The sequence below is a fragment of the Mauremys mutica genome, chromosome 2 (assembly GCF_020497125.1).
Source record: "Mauremys mutica isolate MM-2020 ecotype Southern chromosome 2, ASM2049712v1, whole genome shotgun sequence".
In the NCBI taxonomy this organism is placed as follows: domain Eukaryota; kingdom Metazoa; phylum Chordata; order Testudines; family Geoemydidae; genus Mauremys; species Mauremys mutica.
In genome coordinates, this window is record NC_059073.1 from 128627951 (window position 1) to 128655608 (window position 27658).

The 27658-nt window shown below is 41.4% G+C and overlaps 1 long non-coding RNA gene across 1 annotated transcript in view; it reads right to left on the reverse strand.

The window, feature by feature from the left end:
- LOC123365141 overlaps positions 1–27658 on the reverse strand; it is an 88580-nt gene that overhangs the window by 669 nt on the left and 60253 nt on the right. Inside the window, exon 2 of the long non-coding RNA XR_006577445.1 lies at positions 15401–15465. This is a non-coding gene — a long non-coding RNA (uncharacterized LOC123365141). The remainder of the gene's footprint in view (positions 1–15400; positions 15466–27658) is intronic.

Consider the following 27658-nt stretch of genomic DNA (forward strand, 5'->3'; position numbering starts at 1 on the left):
ATTAATCATCCTAAATTGCAGTCTTTGTCCAAGGTGGCTCTGAGGGTGGGGTGCAGCCACAGGAGAACACAGGAATGCCCCCCTCCTTCCATTAACACTGCTGGTAGCAGTCGCCTTGGGCATGCAGATTCTGAGGTCAATGCCAATCCCTGCCACCCAAACCATTGGCATGTTAGGGAAACAGAGGTTGAGGGACTTGGAAATTACCATGAATGGGGAATTACATGCTCTTTTGTTTTCAGTGTAAGCACTTGTAATGAAAACTTCCATCATCTCCCCTAGGTGGCCCTATGTGATATCAGTCTCCTGAGGTTAGCAGAGGCTGCAAGGGAGCAGAGGCTGCAAGCATCTGGGTACAGACCTGATTCTTATGCTGCTATGCTGTGTACCGCAATGATGCCAGCATAAATAATATTCAAATAGTATGGGAAAGTGTCCTACCATCATGGAACAAATAAGGCAGCCCTCCCCAGAAACCTTCTTCAAAGGATTGCAGAGTACCTCCATGAAAGTTTCCTGGAGATCACACATAGTCTTTTCCCAGGGGCACCCTCTGAATAGCTGGAGTGGCCACTGGGAAACAGATATCACTGCACCTCACCTTTTCTTCATATTAAAAATAAAATATAAGAGCATGTAACCCCTGCAGTTTGATTGGAATAGCATACTCACTAGAGATACCTTCCCCAGCACCACATTGGCCACCATGCTGTCCTCTGACTGGCTGAACTCCTCCAGGATTAAAAATAATTCCTGGCTCTCAGGAAGAATAGATCCCCTGCTTGCCTTTCTCCTATTCTCCTCCTTCTCCTCCTCGTCTTCCTCATCCAGAATGTCCTCCTTATTGGTGCCTGAGGTGGCCTGGGACTCCAAACTCTGGGAAGTATCCATGCTGCATTTGGGTATAGTGGTTGGGTCACCACCAAGAATCGAATGCAGCTCATTGTAAAAGTTGCATGTCTGTGGTGCAGAACCAGAACAATTGTTCACTTCTTTATTTATTTATTTATTGTTACCCCTGCCGAAGTTTCTTTGATTTTCATGCGGCACTAGTACATGTCCCTGGTGTAGCCCTTCTCCCCCATGACCCACACAATCTTTTTGTAGATGTCTACATTTCTTTGGCTGGATTGGAACTGTGGCTGCACAGACTCTTCTCAGTACAGACTAATAAGTTTCACCACCTCCTGTGTACTCCAGGCTGGAGAACGTTTGGGGTGTTGAGTCGCCATGATCTGCTGGACTGCCGAGCTCTCCAGGCTGATCAAACAGGAAATGGAAATTCAAAAGTTTCTGGGGCTTTAACAGGGGAGGGGCTGTTTTCTGTGTACCTGGCTGCTGTGCAGTGCAGTTGAAAATTATTTGCAGAGTGGTCACAGCGGAGCATTGTGGGACACCTCCTGGAAGATAATTCAGTCGACTTACACAATGCTGCATCTACACTGCCTCTCTTGACCCATCAGCATCGAATTAATGTTACAGGCAAGTTAGGTTGGTGGAAGGGACCTGGTAGTGTAGACGCATACATTATTAGAACTACAGAAGCTGCCTTACATCAGCCTAAGTTTGTAGTGTAGACCAGGTCTGAGTGTCTGAAGGGCTGGCAGCATCAGGGAGCCGACACCCAGTTACCACAAGAAATACTGCCTGTCACTGGAGACAAGTGGTAACAAGGTTACGCACAGTCCTGGGTACCCTTAGAACTATCATGTTACTCACAGTCCTGGGTACCTTTGGAACTGTCATGCTGCTTACCATATTTTGATGTCCTTCTATATGTCCTTAAAAAAGAAAACCTCCTTCCAATATAGTGCCTGATTCTTATCTTACTTACACCAATATTAATTGGAAATAACTCCATGGAAATTAGTGTAGCTTCATTGGTGTAAAACTCTTGTTGGAGAGATGAGAATCAAGCGCTACACATATAGTATATAAATCAGCAACAAAAAGAATGTTAACAAACACTTTCCTTCTGCCCTAGTCTTTAAAAAAGCCACATTTGTCACGTTATGAAAAGTGGCAAAATAAGAATTCAATGAGCAAAAGCCAGCTCAACAAAGCAGTCCATAAATTTGGATCTACTTCTCCGAGATGTTTAGTTTATGTTCTAGTGGTAACTATAAACTAAGAAAACAGGAAAACATAAAGAAGTTATTTCTACATCATTTACAGTTTGCTGGTTTATTGATTTTTTTCACACATTTCATTTGGGCCATTTGTTTTCCATTTTGAAAGGAAGAGCATTCTAAACATAATTAATTTTACTAAGGCTTTTGCATTTTGTCAGCTAGTCAGTATTATATTAATTTTGGTGCAAGTGCTGCAGAAAGCAAAGGTGTAGGGCCAAATCTTGGTTACTTTATTCATACAATCAGTCTCATTACAATGAAGCTATTAGCATAAGTAAAGCCAGCAAAATTTTGGCCTTTTACAGCTGCCAGAATGTTTTTTTTCTCCATTGCAGATCTTTTCAGATTTTTTCCCCATTTTCAAAAGCAATGATTTAAGATCATATTCACACCATTTTGCTCAAACCAGTTATTTTATTCTATTGGACATTTGTAGAGAATCATCATGTTTTAATGGGTGTTTTCACTGTAGCAATTGAATTAAAATGTACTAAAATCAATATTTTTATTCAGTCCAAGCAATTCACATTTTACTGATGTGTGTGTTAGTTTTATTTATTTATTTAGTTATTATTTTTTGCTTTATTAGTTGCTGAATCAGGGCCAAGTCCAACCAAATCTGCACTGTCTGGGCAGCAGAGCCTAGCCAGATCTGCTTGTCTGTTAATAGAGACATCTTGCAGTTGCAGGGCAGAATGCCATTCAAGAGGTCTGCTGAATGTGCTGCGGGACATTGTTTGCTGCTCCTATTTGTTCAAGATGGGTATGTGAAAGAGGGGAGGTGTGTAGAATGGCCACAGTGTGGAAGGATCAGCTGTATCCCCAGGAGCTGTGACTGATGAAGGATTGAGCAGAACAGGGACCTGGCCCTGTAGTACTGGGGGGAAATATCACTCCTGGCTTCTCACAGCCAAGCAGCCTCCCCACTGGAGGGAAGGAATGTCACTCCACAGCAGGCATAACTAATTGACCCAGAGTGAATAAGATGTCCTGCTGTCAATTGACTAGCCCAGGCTAGGGCTAGAAAGAGAACATACAAGTTGAGGCCTGAGTACATGTTGCTGTTTGTTGCTGCGTCTGTGACTGGAAGGAGCAGAACTTGAGCTCAGGGATTGGCAGCCAGAACCTGGGGGAAGGGGATTGGCCCAAATATCAGGCCGGAAGCAGCTCAGATCCAGCTGATGAGTTCCGCTGAGCATCAGAGTGACCACAGGGACTGATTCCAGGCAACATAGCAGTGGCCAGGAGTCCATTCTCCAAACTTGCACTGAATCCATGCACCAGTGACCAGCACAAGGGTTTGGGGGGCTGTTTGGACTGTTAATTGGTTCAAAGAGCACTATCCTGTACAATTAGGCATCAGGGTCTGGATACATTGTACTATTGCTGGAGTGTTTATATGCCTTACCATAGCCCATCCCCTTTGAATTGTCCCAGATACTGACTGAGGGATAGGCTCTGCTCAGTAGAAAGGGATTTTCATTGATGAGTAATATTTATTTCTGGGATCTGTTCCTGCTTCCTGAAGTTTGTGGAAGTAAACCAAAGGGTTTGGGCCTAGACAGAGGCAACTGAAGTTTCCTCAGGCATGTGGCTTGGGATCTGGGATCCACTTAACCAGCTCTGGTGTGCTCTCACCACATATGTACCCACACGTGACAGCCAAATATAAAATCATGGACTGCCAAACAGATTAAATTCCACTGTAAACCATCCTGGAGCACTGTCATGGATGGGTATAAACTGTTCAGGAAGGACAGGTGTGTGTGGGGGGAAAGGTGGCAGAGTTCACTGTATGTAAGAGATCTGTACGATTGCTCAGAGCTCCACTATGAAACTGGAGAAAAGCCTGTTGAGAGTCTTTGGGTTAAGTTTAGAGGCAAGAGTAACAAGGGTGATGTTGTGCTGGGTATCTGCTATAGATCACCAGACCAGTAGGATGAGGTAGATGAGGCTTTCTTCGGACAAATAAAAGAAGTTTCCAGATCACAGGCCCTGGTTCTCATAGGGGACTTCAATCACCCTGACATCTGCTGGGAGAGCAATACAGCAGTGCACAGACAATCCAGGAAGAGTGCTGGGGACAACTTCCTGGTGCCAATGCTGGAGGAACCAACTAGGGGCGGTGCTCCTTTTGACCTCCTGCTCACAAACAGGGAAGAATTGGTAGGGTAAGTAGAAGTGGGCAGCAGTGACCATGAGATGGTCAACTTCAGGATCCTGACAAAGGAAGAAAGGAAGGAGAGCAGCAAAATATGGACCCTGGACTTCAGAAAAGCAGACTTTGACTCCCTAGGAGGCTAATATGAAGGGGAAAGGAGTCCAGGAGGGCTGATTGTATTTTAAGAAGCCTTATTGAGGGTGCAGGAACAAACCATCCAGATGTGCTGAAAGAATAGCAATTATGGCAGGCGACCAGCTTGGCTTAACAGAGAAATCTTCGGTGAGCTTAAACACAAAAAGGAAGCTTACAAGAAGTGGAAACTTGGACAGATGACTAGAGAGGAGTATAAAAATATTGCTTGAGCATGCAGGGGTGTAATTAGGAAGGCCAAAACACAATTGGAGTTGCAGTTAACAAGGGATATGAAGGGTAACAAGAAGGGTTTCTATGGGTATGTTAGCAACAAAAAGGTGGTCAGGGAAAGTGTGAGACCCTTAGTGAATGTGGAAGGCAACCTAGTGACAGATGATATGGAAAAAGCTGAAGTACTCAATGCTTTTTTTGCCTCAGTCTTCACAGACAATGTCAGCTCCCAGACTGCTGCAGTGGGCAGCACAGTATGGGGAGGGAGCGAGCAGTCCTCAGTGGTGAAAGAACAGGTTAAGGACTATTTAAAAAAGCTGGACATGCACAAGTCCATGGGCCCAGATCTAATGCATCTGAGGCTCTTGAGGGAGTTGGCTGATGTGATTGCAGAGCCATTGGCCATTATCTTTGAAAACTCATGGTGATTGGGGGAGGTCCTGGACTACTGGAAAAAGACAAATATAGTGTCCATCTTTTAAAAAAAGGGAAGAAAAAGAATCCAGGGAACTACAGATTATTCAGCCTCATGTCTGTCCCTGGAAAAAATCATGGAGCAGTTCCTCAAAAAATCCATTTTGAAGCACTTGGAGGAGAGGAAGGGGATAAGGAACAGTCAACATGGATTCACCAATGGCAAGTCATGCCTGACCAACCTGTTTGCCTTCTATGATGAGATAACTGGCTATGTGGATATGGGGAAAGTGGTGGATTGGATGAATGGACTATAAGGTGGATAGAAAGCTGGCTAGATTATTGGGCTCAATGGGTACTGATCAACAGCTCGATGTCTAGTTGGCAGCCAGTATCAAGCAGAATGCCCTAGGGGTCGGTCCTGGGGACGGTTTTGTTTAACATCTTCATTAATGATCCACATTATGGGATGGATTGCACCATCAGCAAGTACGCGAATGACACTAAGCAAGGGGGAGAGGTAGGTACTCTGGAGGGTAGGGATAGGGTTCAGAGTGACCTAGACAAATTGGAGGATTGGGCCAAAATAAATCTGATGAGGTTCAACAAGGACAGGTGCAGAGTGTAGGACAGAAGAATCCCATGCACTGCTACAGGCTGGGGACCAACTGGCTAAGTGGCAATTCTGCAAAAAAGGACCTGGGGATTACAGTTGATGAGAACCTGGATATGAGACAACAGTGTGCCCTTGTGGACAGGAAGGCTAACGGCATATTGGGCTGCATTAGTAGGAGCACTGCCAGCAGATTGAGGGAAGTGATTATTCCCCTCTATTCGGCTCTGGTGAGGCCACATCTGGAGTATTTTGTCCAGTTTTGTGCCCTCCACTACAGAAAGGATGTGGACAAATTGGAGAGAGTCCAGCGGAGGGTAACAAATATAATTAGGGGGTTGGGGCACATGACTTATGAGGAGACGCTGAGGAAACTGGGCTTGTTTAGTCTGCAGAAGAGAAGAGTGAGGGGGGATTTGATAGCAACCTTCAATTACCTAAAGGGGGATTCCAAAGAGGATGGAGCTTGGCTTTTCTCAGTGGTGACAGACGACCGAACAAGGAACAATGGTCTCAAATTGCAGTGGGGGAGGTCTTGGTTGGATACTAGGAAAAACTCTTTCACTAGGAGGGTGGTGAAGCACTAGAATGGGTTACGGAGGGAGGTGGTGGAATCTCCTTCCTTGGAGGTTTTTAAGGTCTGGCTTGACAAAGCCCATGGGATGATTTAGTTGGCATTGGTCTTGCTTTGAGCAGGGGTTTGGACTAGATGACCTCCTGAGGTCTCTTCCAACCCTATTCTTCTACGATTCTATCTCTCTAACTAATATCAGAAAGTAGGTGCATCTTACCTTCCTTTTCTATCTTGAGAACAAGAGTTGTTCTCCTCCTGAGTTGTAGCCACAGGAATCCAACAGTCTGAGGACTGATGCTGCTATTCACACTACTCTGTACTTCTTCCCTTGTAATTAACTATAATTACCCCAGTTGGAATTCATCCAGGACACCTTAGCTAACAGCCTTACCCTTTTGAAAAATGCCACAGCATGTCTAATAGCCATAGTGGTCCAGATTTCATTTTCCCATAATGTTGTGAGGAAGCTATATCACTTGTGAGAATCTTCTTCTTTGGCTATCCCTTGATGCAGGAATGATGTCTGGCAAGGGGGTTTATTGGTGGGTTTTTAAGTGGCTGAGGAGCCCAATTTGTACCCTGCAGTTTTTCCCACAGAAGTGACAGGTGTAATCTTGGAGGAGACATAGTTGTTGGCTGGACTGTTGTGCCTTTTCTTTCCTCCTTTGTCACTTCTCTGTCTCATGAGCACATTTGTTCTCCTCAAAGTGATCTATGGCTTGGTGTATGGTGTGGTGCCACTGTGTTCTGTTCCACACCGAGTCCTCTCAGTTTGTTAGACTGATGCCTCCCTTTTTAAGGTGTACTTTCAGTATGTCTTTGAAGTGCTTCCACTGCCCTCTGCAAGCCCTTCTTCCCTGATTTAACTGAGAGAAGATTACTTGCTTTCGGAGGTGAGTGTCAGGCATATGTACACAGTGGGTAGCCCAGCGGAGTTTGTGTTTCATGACCAGAGTGTCTATACCGCTGATGTTGGCTGCAGAGAGAGCACTGAGGTTAGTGTGTCTGTCTTCCCAGATGATCCTGAGAATCCTCCTGAGGCAGTGCCGTTGGAACCACTCCAGCTGCTTGAGATGTCCTCTATAGGTTACCCAGGTCTCACACTTATAGAGAGGGGTAGGGATGATAACTGCCTTGTAAACCAAGATCTTGGTGCCTGTTTGCAGATCCCTATCATTGAAGACTCGTTTGAGTAGTTTCTGTGTCAGTGCTGGCTGTTTGGAAGGTGGCTGCCAAGGTATGGAAAATGGTCCACATTTTCCAGGGTTTTTCCCCCGATGGTGATTTGTGGAGTGTGAAGAGTAGTTTGTGCAGGTGAGGGCTGGTAGAGTTACTTTGGGTTTTCCTGACGTTGACAGAGAGACCCAGGCTGTGCTAGGCATTTGCAAAAAGATTTAGAGTACTTTGCAGGTCAGCCTCTGTATGTGTGAGAATGACACAATTATCTGCATACTGAAGGTCAGTGATGCCAATTCTCGTGATCTTATATTTTGTTTGGAAACATTGGAGATTAAGGAGTTGACCATTCATACGATACTTAATCCTGATTCTATCACAAAACAAAATCACAGATGAGAATCAGAATCACGGCAAGGTAAATGGAGAAGAGTGTTGGTGCAATCACACAGCCCTGCTTGACACCAGTGCAAATGATTAATGGTTTGGTCTCTGAGCCATTGCACAGAATGGTGGCAGTCATCCCATCATGGAGTAGTCTGATGATGGAAATGAATTTCTGTGGACAGCCAAACCTACACAGCACCTTCCATAGGGCATCATGATTGATAGAGTCAAAGGCCTTGGTTAGATTGATAAATGCCTTGAACAGTTCCTGGTGTTGTTCTCTGCACTTCTCCTGAACCTGTTGTGCCATGAAGATCATGTCAGTTGTGCCTGGCCTGAAGCCACACTGTGATTCAGGGAGGTGTACCTCAGCAGTGGGAAGAAGGTGGTTTAGTAGGATCCTGGCAAGGATCTTCCCTGTGATGGAGGAGACGGCAATACCTCTGTATTTCCCGCACAAAGACATGTTCCCTTTCTTGAATAGTGTAACAATGTTGACATTCTTATAGTCAGGTGGAATTTCTTTGAAGGTCGAGATTTTGCCAAGAAGTTGGCAAAATTTGTGTTGGAGCATTGTTCCACCAGCTTTAAAAACCTCAGCTGGTATGCCATTTGGACCTGGTGCTTGTGATTTTTTGTCTGGGTGATGGCATGCCGGACTTCCTCAGAAGATGGGGGATCAGTGAGGTGTTCCATTGCTGAGCATTGTGGAATAGACTCAAAGTTGTCTTCAGAGACCATGTATTCGCGGTTTAGTAGGCTTTCAAAGTGCTCCTACTGGTGTGGTTTAATAGCCACATTGTCCTTGAGGAGAGTGGAGCCATCCTGGGAATGTAAAGGGGTGGGGACTTTGGGGCTTCGCCCATGTAAAGCTTTTGTTGCTTGAAAGAAGCTTCTCATGTCATCCTGGCCTATGAAACTCTGGATCTCAGAGGTCTTCTCTTACCACCACTCATTTTTGATGTCACACAGCCTTCTTTAGACTTCAGCTTTGAGCAGGTGATAAGCCTCATGTTTTCGTTCATTAGAGGAATAATTTTGCCAGTTGCAGAATGCAGTTCTTTTCTGTTGAATTAATGCTAGGATTTCCTCATTGTTTCCATCAAGCCAGTCTTGGTGCCAATGAGTGGAATATCTATAATTTCAGCACATGCATTGTGAATGGTATTTTTAAGTTGATCCCAGTGCTCTTGAATATCAATGATGTTATGAGGCAAGTTAGAGAGTTTCTCAGGTAGGTCTTGCTGGAATGTCTCACAGCTGGCTTGGTCTTGAAGTGCTTTGACATTGTACCGCTTATACTTAGTCTTGGGTGTTTGCAGTGTAGTGGAGTGAGCTGCAGGTACATGATTGATCTTACTAATGGATGGTCTATCCAACAGTGATCTGTACCTCTCATGGTTCATGTTATACAAACATCGACGTAATCTCAGGCTCTGACTATAACATAGTCAAAGAGGTGCCACTGTTTGGACCGAAGATGTTTCCAGGTGGTCTTAAATTTGTTACTCTAAAGTAACAAATACTCTAAACATATCTAAAGATGGTATTTGTGATGAGCAGATCATGCTCCACACATTTGCTGAGGAGGAGAATACCATTGGGGTTTATAATTTCCCACCCCTTCTTTGCCTATTGTGCCGCTCCAGAGTTGGGAGTCCCATCCGACACTGGCACTAAAATCTCCCAATAAGATGAGTATGTCTGCCTTAAGTGTGGCTGTGAGAACTGCATCTAGAGTCCTATAAAACTGTTCCTTGTTGTCTTCCTCATCATCAAGTGTTGGGGGTATGCACTGATGACTGTGGCATATTGGTTGTTGCTGAGATTGAGCAGAAGAGTCATGTTGATCTCGTTGATCCCCACAGGAAGCTCCAAAAGTTGACTGGTGATCTTATTTTTGATGGCAACGCGAATCCCGTGAATAGGTCTCTCTTCAGGTGGCTTTCCTTTCCAAAAGAAGGTGTAACCACCTCCATCTTCTTTTAATTGGCCCTCATGGGCCCGTCTGGTCTCACTAAGCACTGCAATGTCAATGTTGAGCTTTGCCAGTTCTCTGGCAATTATGGCAGTTTTTCTTTCTGGGTATTCACTGTGCTGAGAGAGAATATTGTGAAGACACACTTATGAGAGTATGTGTACTCTAAAACAGTAGTATGGACACCTAGCAGGAGGGGCTAGGTAGGTTCTAGGCTGAAGTTCTGCAGAGACACACAGAGTATCTTTAGGGATAAATAAAGTTCCTGTTTGGTCTTAGAAAAAAATGATTCTTTCTGTAATTCTTGATCATTGTCACATGACACCTCCACCAGCAGTTTCCTCTTACACCACTGAATGAAACATTAGTTCAATAACAACTCATAGGGAAGATGCTACATATGCAGTCACTAGCACTACCTCTTAAGGCATGTATGTTTAGCTTTTGCCCTTTCTCCCGCCCAAGTTGTAACACAGTGGACCCCTTTTTATTTAAAACAAAACAAAACAAAAATCATACATTTAATTAAATCAATAAAAAGAACAATATTCCATTTAAATATGACAAGAGTTTAAACATTCAGTATTTCAGATACTAATATCTATTTTAATGTCTAGTTGTTCCATTTATCACTAGCAATTATTGCTTGTCTAAGCACTGATTATTTTATCTTGAAAATACATTTCTGTCAATGGGGGAGCTGCACCCTAATTTAATGTTCTAGCTAGAAATATTAACAGTACTAGTTTACATGAGTAATAGGGACATCATCTTTTTTACAGGATTATATTTTTTCTGCCCTTCTTTTATAAGGCTATACATTAAAGGAGAAAAATGTGTCAGAAGAGATAAAGAATCTTTTCAAAGATTTATTGTGTTATATATGTTCATAGAAAATATCAATTCTATAAAAATGCATTAACATTGATTTGTTATATCCAGCAGCTTATGAAATTGAAATGAGGATTAAAGATATCAAACAAGCAACAAATAATTTAATTTTAAGCCATTTTCTACTGATACTCCACCCCCTGGCTGGAACAAGCTCTGTATCATTTGCCTAAGCCAGAAACAGGGAATTTAGGTTGCATAGATTACTTATGATCAGTTTCAGTCTTCTTATTTTAAATACATATCATGAAAATGACTTAAAACCCAACCCAAGGGACACAACAGAAAGCAAAAGTCTGCAATTGTTTCTTTGTTTAAGACAGATATTTTTCTTCATCTTCTATGTTTACTGGCAAAATCTTGTGACAGGTTCTTGGAAGGATGTTCTGTCCTCAACAACCCTTTGCTGCATACCCCATGACTAACTTTTTTTGTCCATTCATTCTCCTCTCTCCTTTTCTGTCTCCATTCTTTTCTTCCCTTCTTGTGTTGTTTTCCTTTCTTTCTACTGTTCCCCCCCCCCTTTTCCTGCCATGGTGGCTCCTTCCTTCTTCTCTCTCCCCTCCAACTCACCTTAAGGCTATATGCTGGGACTGGGGACCTGCACTGGTCAATCTGTGGGCCTCGGATAAGTTCTATTGCAGATGGGGCTGTGTCTTGCAAGAGTAGAGACCCAATGGGTGAGCTGTTTGCAGGTATGTAAGTGTGTGCACAATTTGGTACACTATATTGTCGTTTTGGCATCCTGTCATCATTTCCTTTGAGGACAAATCCTCCTCTTCTCCTCCTTCCCTTTCTTCATCTTTATTAGTTCACTCTCTTCACTGCATATCTGCTGATTATGTTTTTGCACCCAAAAGACCATGCTGATGAATACTGACATAATTTAATTTTCTCAGAAGAGGCTCATTATGCCCCCTCTGCCCTGCTTTCTGAGCAAATGCATGAAAACTTTTATAAAACACCGCACACGACTGATTAATAACAAGATCCTTAAGACTTTGAAATGACATTTAAAGAAAAAAAATAAGATAAGTGATGTGTATGATCCTTCTTATAGTTTTCAATGTAAGGAGAAACTTTTAGTTGATTCGGCACTAATCAAGTCTATGCACTGTTATTTACTGATTGCCATTGCCTCTTCCTAAGGGGCCCTCAGCACAGAGGAAATGATTCATAAGCAGGGAGACTATGCAGCCAGTGCCTGAAGGAATTTCATAATAAGGGTAAAATTAGAAAAACTCTTCTTTCAACATTTGTAGGAATCAAGTCTTGCAAATGTGGCAGAGCATTCTCTGATTCCCCCCTCCCCATTCAGATACACTGGAAACTTTTGCAAGTGCAGCAGGAGTGACGCTGTCAAGAGATTTAGATTTTCTTGGAACAAAGCCAGTCTCGCTCCTGATTTTTGACAAGCAAGAATTTTTTTTTTCATTTACTGGAGGAACCAGTGTATGATTGAATCGGGTGAAAACTGCAACACCTTTTGCCATTATTATAAATGCCATCAGAGGGCTGCTTTGCTCAAATCATTCTTTTGCAGAAAAAGGAAAAAGCAAGAATTTTCCCTGGTTGAGACTGAAGAAAACTATTCACCCCTCCTCCCCATCCCAACACACACACATACATTGTATCCTCGCCTAATGTTTACACCATAGGAAAAAAAAAGGGACTGATGTTCTTCAAGTTTTAGCAACTAATGTGTGGATTAGAAGGTAGAGTTTTTTTTAAAGATATTGCCGCTCCACTTTTCTTTCCCTCTGTTCCTTTATAAATAGCCTCATGACTGGTAAGAGTGGAAAGCAGACATGGGCTTAGAAGAGGCTTTGAGGAAGCGCATCATTTGACCTTTAGGGAGGAAGATTTATACGGAGGGACTCCTCCTTACTCAATTGGACAGAAACAAACTCCAAAATCAAGCAAAACTTACCTGTGTACAAGCCTATTTTTGACCTCTGATTCTTGCCAACAGTGGCACTGAAATTCAGCCTCTTTCAGACTCATAACAAAACCTCAAGACAAACAAAATTGCTTCAGGTTTCATTATAAGATACTCACATAGCTCTCAGAGTGATAGTCATGTTAATCTGTATCAGCAAAAAGAATGAGGAGTACTAGTGGCACCTTAGAGACTAACAAATATATTTGAGCATAAGCTTTCGTGGACTAAAACCCACTTCATTGGATGCATGCAGTGGAAAAGACAGTAGGAATACATAGAGAGAGAGAGAGAGAACATGAAAAATGGGTGTTGCCATACACACTATAACGAGAGTGATCAGTCACCTTAACTGATCACTCTCGTTATAGTGTGTATGGCAACACCCATTTTTTTATGTTCTCTGTAATATATATATATATCTTCCTACTGTATTTTCCACAAAAGTTTATGCTCAACTAAATTTGTTAGTCTCTATGGTGCCACAAATACTCCTGTCCTGTTCTTTTCACATAGCTCTGCCCCCTAGCTTGGGGGAAAGGAGGCAGTTGGAGTTTAATTTGGCATGGTTTCTTATTCAGCTCTCCCAGATCATGAGAGTATTTTGTGGGCATCTTCAGTACCCACTGAGATTGCTGGTAGTGATCCCTCTCTAACATTCCCAGAAAGTTGGGTTCATGGTATCCTGATCACCAGCTCCTGGTTCCTTATATCCATTAGATACCTTGGGGCACCCACGCACTACAATCTGTCCCTTACTACCATCTGCAAGTTTCATTAAGTATTCTGATTTTACTTCCTCTCTCTCTGATCATCAGTGGGTGATTCTTACCACTGATTTCTGTGCATCCGCATGTTATTCCTAATACTGATCTCTGAAGTACCCGGTTCAACACCTTGATGCATTGCTGTTTTGCCTCACACTTTGTTTACACACTTTTAGAATTTTCAATCCACTTGACAGCATACTTATTCAGTCCAATTTGAACTAATTTCTCAAGATTTCATGAGATCATATCAAATGCTTTATGAAAATCCAAATATAGTACATCTAATTTGTTCCTGTAATCTATCTTCTTTTAGATCTCTGATTTTGTTTAGCATTTTTGAAAACTTAAAAGTTTGCTTTGGAGCTTCAGAAATTAAGGTTCTCCCATCCTTTATTCAGCTCCATCTGTGGTAGATCATTTTCTACAACTGCAAATCCTACACCCCTAATATTAACATACTTTATTACTGATAATAAAATGCAACGAACGCTTCCTGACAATCTAATCATTTGAATGTTTCCTCACATAAACTTGAAAAGTTAGTCCTTTCTTGACAGCTAAAAGCAAATAATAATCACACTCTTTTGCCAATGGGTATGATGCAGTTTGTTGACAATTGCACAAAGCAAGTGTATCTCAACTTGTTCTATAACTTACCATGTAGTTTGAACAGTTCTCAATTCATACAAAACAATTCATAATGCATTTTGAGTCTGATACTATGCCCACTGAAGCTGCTGCTATGACTACTCCTAACTTCATTGGTTTTGGCCCTTTACTTTTTGCACTTAGTTCTTATGTTCTTCAAAATAGCTGTAAAATAGTTAGGTATGAATACAGTATTGTCACTAATCTATACATTCAACTTACAGGGTGTGCCTCAATAGATGATTTATGGGGGTTGTTTCTGAACAATTTTATTGTCTTATAGAAGAAAGAAAGGTTAAACTGACTACCAAAGAATGGATGGGTACGGTGGGGTGGGGAAGCAATGAGAGGAAAGATAGTCCAATGGAGTTAAGGTGCTAGCATGGGACTCAGACAACCTAGCTTCAATTTTCTGCTCTACAAGAGACTGCTTGTGTGACCTTTGGCAAGTCTCTTAGGCCCAGATCCTCAGAGGTTTTAGGCTCCCAACTTCCACTGATGTCAATGTGAGTTAGGAGCCTAAATATCTTTGAGGATCTGGGCTTTAATCTCTGTGCCTCAGTTTCCCATCTGTAAAATGTGATAATAGCACTTCACTAACTCACAGGGCTGTTATAAGGATAAATACATTAAAGATCATGAGGTACTCAGATACTATGGTAATGGGGCCATATTAATACTGTAGATAGCTTTCTCCCTCTCCCTTGTTCTATCAGGGTAAAACCGTGTACATTTCGCTTGCTGTATGTTCAGCTGGTGCATCTCTTAGGGTCCTGTGTGTCCTCAGCATAGAAAACTGGAATTTGGAAGGACTGAGCAGGCATTCTCTGCAGGTGAGTGAACGAGTATTCAGCGCTGTATCATTCAAAACACTAACTAGCCATTTCAACATCCACAACGACGTCTGTTTCTCTCTGACTTGGCGGATTCCCAGGTAAACATGGTGAGGTGCACAAATCCTTTCAAACTTCAGAAAGATTCAACTATAAGAAGGGCAATGAGGAAAGGCAGTGGGAATTGGGCACCTAAGTGCTCTGTTCTTAGTCTGAATCTTAGTTTGGATTCAGTACTTGGGTTCTGTATGAAGATGTTCCAGAAGGCTCAGCTCCCACCCACCCCTCCCAGGAAAGTTTTAAAAGGTTAAGAACATACTAGATTTCGCAAACTCATTCACAGAAGTGAACTCCTGGATCACTATAACAATCTTACCAATGGGATCACAGACAGATCCCTTAGCCACTCTAGTCTCTCTTGCCACGCAGGCAAGCTGGACTGAGTGATAAATGGCCACTTATATAAAAAATAACAAAATATTCAGGTTGCTTCCAGTCTCAAGAGATTAGTCACTTACCCCAGATCACCTGGTATCTTGGATCTCTCAGAAAAGACAAGGCCTGTAGCCAATTCTGTAATAAACTAACAAACATTTATTAAGTAGGAAAAAGAAATAAGGTTAGAAATACAGGTTAAAGCAAGCAAGCATATACCACAAATGAGTTGCAGACTAAATCCTAAGAGTGACAGAGATGTAGTGAGCTGTCAATTCAAAATATTTTATTTATTTCAGAGCTAACCTATGCCAAGCAGCATGGGGATCTCTGCACTTCTGTTTAGGAATTTGTGCACCTCTTGCAATCAGAAAAGTCTCTGTCCTGTGATGCTACACCATTCATCAATTGCTTTCAATGGGCCATTCTTGTGTGCAGGGTGAGCACTTTACCTTAATCAATGCCTCTTTTCCTGTTTGTTGAGTTACACAATTACAGAGATTTATAATGCAAACACTCAATATAACTCTATACCATGGGCTAAAGAGATTATAAGTGAGATCAATACATGCAGCAGCCTATGAACATTTTATAAAGTCTAAAGACATTCTTATCTACTTAACATCTAATATCTATTTTGATAATGCTGAACAAACTAAACACAGCTAAACAAGGTTAGTTTCCAGCTATGCATTTGTAATTGTTCAGCATCACACCCACATTATAGTTGCACCTCAGATGTTTTCTAATATGATCTCCCAGACATCAGAACTTGGATTCCTTTTTCTATTTTCTTGTTGCATACACAACTTGCATTCCAGATAACAGAAAATGTAAATCATATACAAGTACTTTCAATGCTGAAATCCTAGTGTCAATTTGGAGCAGATGTCACCATCTGGCTGTCTTTAGTAATATCTCTGCAAGACCACTTAAATCTCCTGACTGGCTTACACATGGATAGTAATTAGAGTGAAACACAAGGGATGGAATCCAGCTGTGTTAAAATCAAGGTGTTTTCCTTCATCTAACTAAGTAATGACAATAAACAATAGATGGTAAATGAACAGACAATTTTAATGAAATGTACAGTTTCCTATTCCCTCACCTGAAATATAATAAAAATGACTAATTCATGTGCTTCTTGTACTATCTGAAGATTAGCTTGAAAAACCACACTATACTAAAACCTTTGATCCTATACTTGTAATTCTTTCATATTATTTGGACAGCTGATATCCTGAAAGAAGATTATTTTGTCTTTTTAACTAGCAGTTTTAATATTTAAATTAGATTACTTTCTATATCCTTGATTAGAAGCAGACATTTCATGACAACACTCTGGTTGTGCTGTTGTATGATTAGTACTACAAGATGGCACCATATTAGAGCTAGGTAAAATAATAATTATGCTGACATTAAAATATAAAGAAAAAGCAGAAGTATTTTTTTTAAAAAAACACTCCCCCTTCCCTCCCCCCGGCAACACTTTTAATCAGAAATGTCTTGAAGCTCCCAAAACATCTTCTCTTTTCATTCCTGTTCAGTTGAAGCTGCCAAAATCAATCCCATGCTCAAAACAGCAACTGGAAGAGGATATCTCCATCTTCTGAGCAAACACCACAACGACAATTGTTCTTTGCTGCCTTTCACCAGCCACAGGGACATGGATCTATTTTGTACATGGTAGCTCAAATTTGTGTAAGGCTTCTAGAGCATCTTTGTGTGTGACAGGTCTGAACTCAATCTGGCAAAATAAGATAGCTAATGGTAAATTGGTTTGGTTTAGAGTTTTCTGCCTTATCAAGTTGCTGTTGTACTTATGACAACTTTCTGCACACTGAGATGAGAGTAACCAATGCCTGAATCTGATGTTTGGGTCATGCAGTATGGGATGATTAACCAATGCACTACAGAGAACAGTTGTGATTTTTTGCAACTGTGATACTATAGAGAGAAAAGTTCTCATTGCTTCCTTTACTGCAGAGGTGCAGTGCTATTGGGTAGATGAGCTGGAATGGATTTTTTTGCCATTGCCATTCTCTTTTTCAGCCTATGTGCTCCCTCACGCATAGATCTCCAAAGAGCCATGATGGATTTTTGAAATCAGTAATCCTAAGCAGGAGCTAGAAGGGACTGAGTATATAACATGTGCTTAAAAAAACAAAAACAAACAAAAGAGGATTTTATATAGAGAGTATTACTTTGGCTGGGGGAAAAGTGCCTGAATTGGACTCTTGAGGCTGCACACACCAAGAGAACATGGCATTCTTTACCTCCCCAGTCAGAAGCTCTATAAATGAATGATACTTATGTGCTACATACAGCATTGGCTTCATTTTTGTTATGAAAAAAGAAAAGCTAACAGGATTTTTTGGCAGGCCCTGGACACCTCTCTCAAGGTATCGAGACTGCTATGTATGTTCCTTGAGCTAATTGGTTCAATATGCACTAATGGGATCTCTCCTCAAGCAATCCAATCTAATTTACTGCAGCGGGATCCTGAAAACACCAGTAATCAATGCCACCCTGAAAGTGCTGCAGAGATGACCAAATGCCATTAACCAGCAATATAGGACTCTTTAATGTCAAAATAGGTCTCCCGGAATTCATTCTTGGCCTGGAGGACTCATATACTAATTTCATGGGCTTTGGTCACATTGGAAACCTCTCTGAAAATGAGATCATAGTGAGTTTTGACTCACTCAGCATTAAATTCAAATTGCTGTGTTGAAATTTTTGCATGTATCTCTGTACCTCAGACACATTTTTCAATCCAGAGTCAGAGACTCTGCCTTTTTCTTGGGAGTCAATACAAAAGGTACATTAAACAGACTGGAATTACAAATGTACAACATGCTAGCCATGGCTGGGCATAAAGTTATATCCTGAACCTTTATTCTGCACCCCAGCCCTAACTCTTATGTGATGACTAATAGAATCCAAGTCACATTTCAAACTACTGTGACTAATGTCAAAATAGGTCTCCCGGAATACTGCTTTAACATTTCAGTCACATTGGGCTTGAACTTCAGGCTTAGGAAACAGCATTTAAACCACAGATTCTACATTTTCTGAGTTGTCTATAGTTATGAAAATATTTGATGTCAGCTAGTGTGGTATCATGGCAAATCATAGTGTTCTTCAATGTAACTTTCAAATCTGTTCCAGATATCCTGGTGGACATAATTTGCATCTTTTTTTCTGTAACAGCAATTGTCTGTCAACTTCTAATTGACAACATCTAACATTGCTAACACAAAATATTTTCCAGCTGTTATCACGTAATTTTATCTATATGCATTAACCTTTTCAAGGCTATAAAGCACTCCAGATATAGGACATCAAATAAACATACTACCAAATATGGATGGATGTGGAAAACAGTACATAGTGTGTCCAGCTGTTCCACTTATATGCCAGAGTTTTCACCAGGCAGCTGACACTTTGAGAGAGCAGTGTTATTTATGTGTTGTAAAAATACTAATTTCTCATTTGTATCTTTTTATTTTCTATCACGTTCCAGCTAATTTCCTGAATTCATTAAAATAGATATCATACTTGCACTATATTTTTGGTTAAAGTGGAAATATATATTGAGCCTTGTTGTATTTCTAATTCAGTTCTATCAGAGCACATTATTCATATTGTCTAATTAAAAAATAACACCTAGTACAATTGAAAATTGTGTGTGTGTGAGCGTGTGCATTCATCTGCATTTGCTAGGAAAGGGACAGAAAGGCTGCAGCAGAGTGTCCTTGAGATAAGAAGTGTTGCAGTCTCAATCTACCTTATCCTGGAAATATTTAATACTTCCTTTTAAACTGAACCTAAAGGCAAGTTTCAAGTCATCTTTGCTTTTGGCCCAAACACATGTAAATTAACACTACAAAAGCAATATTATTTTGTACCCGTGTTCTGGCTGCACAAGAGTTGCCAAATGGGACTACAAATCTTCCTCAAGGTTAAACACATGTTTAAGTACTTTGCTGGATCAAAACCTAAAAGGCATATACATGAATATTGTATAACCCCAATGAGGGATGACAAGTTGCACAGCAGACCAGCAGGACACACAGTAAAATTCCAAGGCCAGGCCCACTGAAACCAGGTTAATTCTAAGAACACCCAAGTATAGGATTTTCAAAACTCTCAGTGTTGGTCTAACTCTGCTTTCGGTGAAGTCAGTGGGAATGAGAACAATTAGGCTAATGCTGAGCAATCCCATCCATAAAACAGACTTGTGCATAAAATAAAAAGAGAGCTGGAGAACAAGAGAAAAAAGCTGGAAAGTTCTGTTCAAACCTTCGGCTGACAGTGGAGCACATCTACAAAATCCTGTTCCACAGTATGTGGGCACAGATCACCTCCTCCTCGTAACACAGAGGGAGAGGTCTACCTCATCTCCTTCTCTTACACTTGTGGGAACTCAGCTCTCTCTCATCCTGCCAGTTCATCAGCTCATGAAATGAAGACTCTTCAGGTGAGAGAATCTGAAGTGGGAGTAGCAGGAGGAGCTGACATGTGATATGAATACCAAGACTTTTGGTAGAATTGTCCAAGGTAGGTATCCCTTATATGATTTCTGTCTTCTACAGGAAGATCTGCCCTATGCTAGTTTCCCTTTCCTTCCAGGAAAAAAAAAAGGAAAATGGAGAACACAATCTCCAGTTTACCCTTCCTTCCAGGGGAAAAGCAAAACCCTGCCAGAGTCTTCCCTTTTCCTAAGCCAGAATCCAGGGAAAACTCTTGGCTTGAGAATTACTGCTCCATCTTGGGACACTATAGTGGGGTGAGGAGGGTATCTGGGAACACAAGGGATGTTGTCTTACACAGTTTTTTTTATTCTGTATGTGTGCATAGACACATAATTTTGTTTTGCTAGTTATGAGCCTCTTTGGGGACAAGGACTTATTTCAGCTACATTTTTACCCTTGTTCCATCCTCTTCCTCATGCCATGTACCACCATGCATGATGATGATGTGTCACTTTGGCATATGATATCAACACCCATGACAATATACAGTCATTAGAATTTTTGAGTTTGCTCTTCTGTTTCAATTTGCTTCAACAGCTGTGCACACAAGTATAACTGAGAAGAGACTCATGGTCCCTATGTTCAAAAAAACCAAACCAAACCAAACCAAACAAAAAAACTTCTCTGCCTCAGATATAAATTTCTGACAGTTGAATCCCACTCTGTCATAATGGGGATAGTACAATAAATGGTATGGCAGTAGAGCTGGTTTGAATAATATTAGTCAAATAATATATTTTAAAAATGAAATATTTTTATTTAAAAAATCATTAATTAGTATTTCCCCTATTATTCATCCTTTTTCTATTTATCAGCAAGCTGCTTCACTTATTAGCACTATGTGTTATACTTTAATACAGTATGTGTCACAGATCCACAGGATTGGTGCTATGACCCCAGCTTTGGAACAGCCTTTGGGAGGACCCCTACAGTGAGCCAGACCCCCTAGAGGATTCACTCTTTCACTAGGGTAAGTCACTCGGCTTCACTGCCTCCTTGGAGTGAACCTTGCGGCCTTCAGCACCCAAGCTTCACAACGTGAGCTCCCTTCAACGAGGGGATGGGCACCCGAGGGAGACTTGTACACCCAAAAGGAGCAAGGCACACCCACTTTCAGCATCTGCAGTGACTCTCAGCCATCATTGTCAGAGCAGAAGGGCTTATTAGTCATCTGGAACACAGCATAGAAAGCCCTTGGTTAGCATAGAAAGATACAGCGTGATCCATTCGGGTTAGCCGAGAGCCCCGCCCAAGCGGTATGTCCCTCTTTGGCTTCCACTCTCTGTCCCTTTGTGTACTCTTTGTTCAGGTTCATGAGCCAATCCCACCTGGCCCCTCCTTAATCCTTTTTCCTCTAGCTGGTCAAACACAGCTGGCTTCCTGAGGAGTGATGAGCCATCAAAGCTCGTTCATTGGTAGGTAGCAAATGTCCCTAGGGTTGGCTTTGATATTGTCTTCATGAACTCTCCATTGACATGGGCCCAAACTCAAGACAGTCAGGCATCATAGGCTGCCTGAGAGTAAACAGCCCTGTTCCATTCCTAGGTGACAATGCAGCCTGGGGAAAACTGAGGCACACACAGTACTCATACCAAATATTTACAGAAAATTCCCACGCCGTCACAGTATTTTGGAAGCTAAAAGTTCCACTTTTGGAAAATCAATATTGCGAGATTAGCTATGAAATCCCCCCCCCCAAAAGACTAAATATCATAAATTATTTTAGTAAACATTCCACTAGGTATGTTTATAGTGTAGCTCCCACACTGTAAAACTGTGTGTGTGTTCATGTGTGTGTGTTGTCTTTTAGATGATAAAATAATACATTATAGGGCAATGAAAATCAAATTAAGCTATCAAATAAACGCAAGAGCCCCTATTCTGCACGAGCATCGTTGATATTAAACTCTGTGTCTTGTTTGTGTTCCAATTTCCTTCATGTAGACAAACAGCTAATGTGCTTGTGTAACCCACACACCTTCAGAGTATGGTGTTCTGTCCCATCTAGTGGCACTGAGACCACTTTGAGAGAGAGAGAGAGAGAGAGAGAGAGAATGAGAATGAGCCTGCTCTACAGTCTTAGCTAAAAGCCAGTTGGCTTTTAGCTCAACCTGCTTAGAGGCTCATGCACTAAGCTGCAGAGGTCCCAGGTTCGGGTCGTCGGTGTTACACTTTCACACCTGATGTTCAGTCCCACCAACTGCTGCTGGCAATTGATGCATCAGCTGTACCAAAAAAGGGAATCTACTATTTATACCTTCATGCTATGTGGGTGGGTGGGTGAGTGAGTGAATGAGCATGTCTGTGTCCTATTGTCCTGCTCTTACACTCATCTAAAAAGTAAATGATCCCAGATTTCATTGTAAGGTCAAATTCCTCCTACCATATTACTGTGATTTTGTAAATTTAAATAGATGATGCATTATTACTGCTTAAAGTACATTGCTAATTCCATCCCATTGTACCTATTGATTTGATCAACCTATGCTACTTACACTATCTGAAGATCTGGCCTAGTTGTGTATTGCAACTTCGAAAAATATTTTAAGAAGCTTGCAAAACCCTGATCTCCATTGGACCAACCCATCCCTCGTGAGAATCTTAATGTTCACACATTTCAAGATTAAGATTTAGATTACAAGCTATCCATAAAGATAAACTAGTTATGTTAATGTAACATATATATTTGTGAAATGTCAAAATCTGAACCACCTACCCAAACTCTTTGCACCACACCTTGGATGGTCAGATAAAGGGAAAATGACCCAAAAAATTACTACATTATTTTTCTCTTGGGAAAGGAAAATATGATTGAGGCACAACAGAACTGTAGTGATTTGTTTACTAAAATGCCAGCAGATGGGGAAAAAAAAGATGGCTATACAGCCTCATGAAGTGAAGTTCAAGACAGGAGAGAATTGCTGACAACAGTGGTCTTAATTTCCTTTAAAAGAAAAGAAGAGGAAAAATATATTCTTTCCTGCTGCTAAAAAAAATGACATTTCTGGAGACATTCTGAATAAACTAATAAAGGCTATCAAGTGGAGTGTTTTTTTGCACTTAAGGAAAAAGGAAAAAGGAAAAAGGTTTTTGTTTTGAATTCACTATACAAAGTCTTAAGTGTAGAACTGAAAGTTCATCTGAAAATTTGAACAATATAAAACTGAAATTAAACAGCAGGCTACTTTCAAACCACAGCGAAACCTTTCATGTTTCTGTGCCACTGTAGTTCACAGAACTCACTTGGAAGCTAGTAACTTATTAACATGTTATCAGATCCAAACAGAATTTTTTTCTCTTGTTTTGCATTTCTAATATGGAGTGTGTGATGGTTTTTAATTGTTATTGCTGTAGAATGATACACTGCTTTACACATAAAACTGAAAAAACAGAAATAAAGAAATAAAATAAAAGCCAACCTGAGAAAAAACATTGGCCAAAGCATTTTCACAAAATGTTCTCCCTCTTTTTCTCAACCACCCATACTTCTGGTTGACATTTGTTGAAATTTGGATATTTCAAATAAAAAATTAAAAAGCCATCAGCAATCATTTTCTAAAGAATTTAGTTTCTATGTTCTCCTCTTATTTTTACCCAACTCTACACACTATCTCTCACAGAAAATTTCCCCCGGGGTGGGTGTGGGGAGAAGGAACAGGCAGGGAGCTTTCGCTGCCCCATCTCCTTGTGTAGGAAGGGAAGTTAATTCACTTCCCTGCAGAGACAGGAGCTGTCTTGGAGGCTCACTGGCTCCCCTTTCCCTTGCTACATGGGTCCCATTCTTTGCCCTGCTCTGTCCCCAGAATAAAATAATTAAATGGCATAACTCTTCAAAGAGGTCACTTGCCCTTTCAATTAGACAATAGCCAGTATTTCATATCAAGTGAGTGTGGCCAGTCACTGGAGTGGAATATGTTCTAGATGTACAGAGGCAATGGACAATTATCTTAAGGACTCAAAATGGGATATATAACAGCCTAATATATTCAAGTAATTCTCTCCCACTTCTCTATTAAGGATATAGATCCTGCACTACTGAAGTCAAAGGGGACAGGGGTGTTGGTTGGCCAATGAGTTCAATAGGAGCAGGATCAAGTGCTTAATGTATAGCGGACAGGCTCCCCACATGCTGATGGACAGTATCTACTGCTTAAAGCTGTGTGAGGGGCACAAGTCTGAATTAAACCCATTTCAGTATTCAACATGCTCTGAAGAGGAGTGAGATAAATGTTGATCTTTATATAACTTCATTTTGCCTTCTTTCATCACCAGTGTGCAATAAAGATTGTACATTTTGCTACAGTTTGAAAGGCTGCAAATATCAACTGAGCTAATTGCATCACAGGGAAAAAGTTGCTTTTGCTACTCAAACACTAGTCAAGATGAATTAGCTAAGACCTTGGAATACAGCAGAACTGCTTCTCAATTGTGTTTGAATATCAACAAGATCCTCAAGGGTATTTATGTGCCATTAATTACAATAGGTGGTAGGTGCCTAAAAACTTTTTGAAGATCTGGGCATTAGCCTCTTTGCATAACATTTTGTAAAGCACCTAAGTTCCATGGACTTTCAACTGAAAGGATCCTAAATGACTTAGACACTTTTGAAAATGAAACAGCCTTCTACAGGTTTCAGAGTAGCAGCTGTGTTAGTCTGTATCCGCAAAAAAAACAGGAGTACTTGCGGCACCTTAAAGACTAACAAATTTATTTGAGCATAAGCTTTCATGGGCTACAGCCCACTTCATTGGACGCATAGAATCGAACATATAGTGAGGAGATCTCTGTGTGTATTATATATATATATATATATATATATATATATATATATATATATATATACACACACACATACATACATACATATACACACACACACACACACACACAGAACATGAAAAGTTGGGAGTTGCCCAACCAACTCTAAGAGGCTAATTAATTAAGATGAACTGTTGTCAGCAGGAGAAAAAAACTTTTGTAGTGATAATCAAGATAGCCCATTTAAGACAGTTTGAAGAGAAGCTGTGAGGATACTTAACATGGGAAATAGATTCAATGTGTGTAATGGCTCAGGCATTCCCAGTCTCTATTTAAGCCTAAATTGATAGTATCTAGTTTGCATATCAATTCAAGTTCAGCAGTTTCTCATTGGAGTCTGTTTTTGAAGCTTTTCTGTTGCAAAATTGCCACCTGAATGGCCAGAGAGGTTGAAGTGTTCTCCTACTAGTTTTTGAATGTTATGATTCCTGATGTCAGATTTGTGTCCATTAATTCTTTTGCATAGAGACTGTCCAGTTTGGCCAATGTACATGGTAGTAGGGCATTGCTGGCACATAATGAAATATATCGCATTGGTAGATGTGCAGGTGAATGAGCCCCTGATGGTGTGGCTGATGTGATTAGGCCGTATGATGGTGTCACTTGAATAGATATATGGACAGAGTTGGCATCGGGCTTTGTTGCAAGGATAGGTTCCTGGGTTAGTGGTTTTGTCCTGTGGTGTGTGGTTACTGGTGAGTATTTGCTTCAGCTTGGGAGGGCTGTCTGTAAGTGATGACAGGTCTGTCTCCCAAGATCTGTGAGAGTGAAGGATCATCTTTCAGGATAAGTTGTAGATCTTTGATGATGCGCTGGAGAGGTTTTAGTTGGGGGCTGAAGGTAACGGCTAGTGGCGTTCTGTTATTTTCTTTGTTGGGACTGTCTTGTAGTAGGTGACTTCTGGGTACTCTTCTGGATCTGTCAATCTGTTTTTTTTCACTTCAGCAGGTGGGTATTGTAGTTTTAAGAATGCTTGATAGAGATATTGTAGGTGTTTGTCTCTATCTGAGGGATTGGAGCAAATGTGGTTGTATCTTAGAGCTTGGCTGTAACAATGGATCATGTGGTGTGTTAGGGGGCTTATTCCTTCACCTTCTTACTTCCCTGGTCCTTCTTGCATGAACAGAGAGCAACAATACCTGAAGTCCAAAGGCGCAAACAATTCGATGTTTATTGAGGTGAACTTCCAGCAAGCATGATTCCAGTTTCCTTCCTTAGTGTTTCCCCTCTGCCCAGCTCTGACACCACAGAGCCTTGTCTATGTCCCTGTTTCTGTTCCCATCCCCTGTTCCCATTTTCCTCTTTAGCAAAACATGATCCCAATTCCCCCATCCCCAGTCCCTGTTCCCATTCCCCCCCACCACCACTTCCTGATTGACTGCAGAGTATATAGTAAAACCTGAGTTTTGCTTAGCTACACCTTAACCAATCATTTTACTGAAATTTAACTAATCAGTCCTAACATATTGTAACATGGTTATTTAACCAGTTATATGCCACCACCTTCATTGGTTTATACCCACCAAAATTAATTATACAGCAGACAGAAACAATTACAGAATCAGACAGAGACCATGAAAATAAACATACAAAACAACACAAAAGTGAGGTTTTCACAAATACACCTATATAGACATAAGGGATTTCCAGATGTGTCTGTTGATAAGTGAGTTCTTGACAGACTGGAAGCTATTAAACTAAGTTTTCATTGACATCTTATAGGCTCTTCCCTTTCTCTAGAGGAGAGAGTAATATCAGGACAGGATTGTATTCCTAATACGCCAATAGCACCTTATTTCAATGTGACTAGTTTGGAATGTGAGGATGTGACCATACACTTCCCAGCTTATGGCTGCCTTTGCTGCTTAGCCGAAGAACCACGCCTCAGACTGTCAGAGCAAAAGAAGGAAATTACACAGACAGACAGTGATTTTTTATTCTCTCTTTTATACCTCTATAACTAGCTAAATGATAACAATACACTTAGCCATAGCAACCTTAACCCTAGCTAGGGAAGACATACCCATAGGAACCCTAACCCTAGGTCGGGGTGCCCTACCCATAGAAACCCTAACACTAGCTTCAAGTGGCCTAAGCATAGGAACCCTAACACTAGGTCCAAGTGCTCTACCTGTAGTAACCCTAAACCTAGCTCGGGAAGACCTAAACATAGGAACCCTAACCCTAGCTCGGAAAGCTCTACCCATAGGAACACTAACCCTAGCTCCAAGTGACCTACCAGTAGGAACCCTAACCCTAAGTCCAAGTGGCCTATACATAGGAACCCTAACCCTAGGTCGGGGTGGCCTAATCATAGGAACCCTTACCCTAGGTCGGGAAACCCTACCCAAAGGAAACCTAACCCTAGCTCCAAGCGCCCTACCCATAGGAACCCTAACCCTACCTCCAAGTGGCCTAACCATAGGAACCATAACCCGAGGTTGAGAAGCACTAACCATAGGAACCCTAACCCAAGCTACAAGTGGCCTTCCCATAGGAACCCTAACCATAGCTCCAAGTGGCCTACACATATGAATCCTAATCCTAGGTCCAAGTGGCTGACCCATAGGAACCCTAACCCTCTGTCCAAGTGGCCTAAACATAGAAACCCTAACGCTAGGTACAAATAGCCTACCCATAGGAACCCTAACCCTAGGAACAAATGGCCTACGCATAGGAAACCTAACCCTAAGTCCAAGTGGCCTATACATAGGAACCCTAACCCTAGGTTGGGGTGGCCTAATCATAGGAACCCTAAACCTAGTTCAGGAAGCCCTACCCATATGAATCCTAACCCTAGGTCCAAGTGGCCTACCCATAGGAACCTTAACCCTAGCTCCAAGTTGCCTACCCATAGGAACCCTAACCCTAGCTCCAAGTTGCCTACCCATAGGAACCCTAACCATAGGTCGGGGTGCCCTACTCATAGGATCCGTAACCCTAGGTCGGGAACCCACACCCATAGGAACCCTAACCCTAGGTCCA